The sequence below is a fragment of the Microtus ochrogaster genome, chromosome X (genome assembly GCF_000317375.1).
Source record: "Microtus ochrogaster isolate Prairie Vole_2 chromosome X, MicOch1.0, whole genome shotgun sequence".
NCBI classification, from domain to species: domain Eukaryota; kingdom Metazoa; phylum Chordata; class Mammalia; order Rodentia; family Cricetidae; genus Microtus; species Microtus ochrogaster.
Genome location: NC_022026.1, coordinates 9813490 through 9814844, shown reverse-complemented (window position 1 = coordinate 9814844; position 1355 = coordinate 9813490).

The window sequence follows — 1355 nt, the reverse complement described above, 5'->3', positions numbered from 1 at the left end:
GGGCGAGGGGGAGGGAAATGGGAGGCGGTGGCGGGGAGGAGGCAGAAATCCTTAATAAATAAATAAAATTAAAAAAAAAGAAAGTGGACAGGAGGTCAGATGATGGGGGAGCAGTGTAAAATTTACTAAAGTACCTTACTTTTGTTCCAAGACATGAAATCATTGGAAGTCATAAAATTAGAGTCGGTGGTTGTAAATTCCACTTACGAACTTTGGGAAACTCCTAAAATGAACTAAACATTGCTATATTCCAATAAAATGTGGCTTTAAAAGCTTTTTTACTACAATAAAGTGAGCTAAAAACATACTTTAAAAACTTCCATGAAGTTAAAAACAATTACGAGATTGTTTTATTGAAGTTATCATTTTAGAATCTTTCCCTCTGTCACTCAGTGCTTCCCGTTAGTAAGGCTTGCATCTGATCCTAACGCTTCCTATGCTTGCTTTCCTTCCAGGATTATAAATGCTGGAATGTAAGTATGGATGGGCTGATAAGCAGATGACAAACACATCAAATTAAGTTGTCCAAGACAGAAAGAAGGAGGAGCACACAGGTGGAAGGACAGAGCATGTGGTTAGAGGAGTTTTTCTGCCTTTGTTTCAAATTATTTATTTTACTTTTCAATCTTGTGTGCACATGTGCTCCATTGACTGCCTGTAGACCATCAGGGAGGGGTGGAGTCTGAGAGTCCCTCTACCTGTTAGTTTGTTTTTAAAGAGAACACCTCATCCTATAGCTCAGGCTGATCTGGAACTCCTAGCTTTAAAACAGGCTGGCCTTGGGGGATCTTGAGAGAGAAAATACAGAATTCTCCAAACTCTTTTTGAACATTTGGGAGATACTCATGATGAGGATTTAAAATAATAGAACAGTGAGAGGCATGGTTGCAAAATCCTGACCTTGAAGACTAAAATTCAGTCACACTAGCATCCTCGAATCTAGGCATGCTTACCGCCATGAAGACTACACAAGCCTTTGTGTCTGGGCCTCCCTAAAAACAGGAGAAAGTTGATCAAAGCATCAGATGATCTTCTGGGTATTTCTTCAAATGGTCACCGAGTGGCAGTCCCAGTAAAATTCAAACAAAACACAACCTTGCTGACTGTGTATTCTGTTTATTAAATGGAGCCTACATAATGCTAAGTGCAACAACATTCTCATCTCGCTGAGTTGTACCACATAACCATCAGAGACCAAGAAAGTCATTCTGGAGTAGTTTGTTATGAGCAAAGACACCTTTTCCTTTCTCTAGGATCTACATTCTACCTATTGGTAGAAAGGAGTTGAACATATAGTTGTGTGTGTGTGCCCACTTTTTAAAAGACAGTGTCTCAATATGCAACCCTGGCTGGCT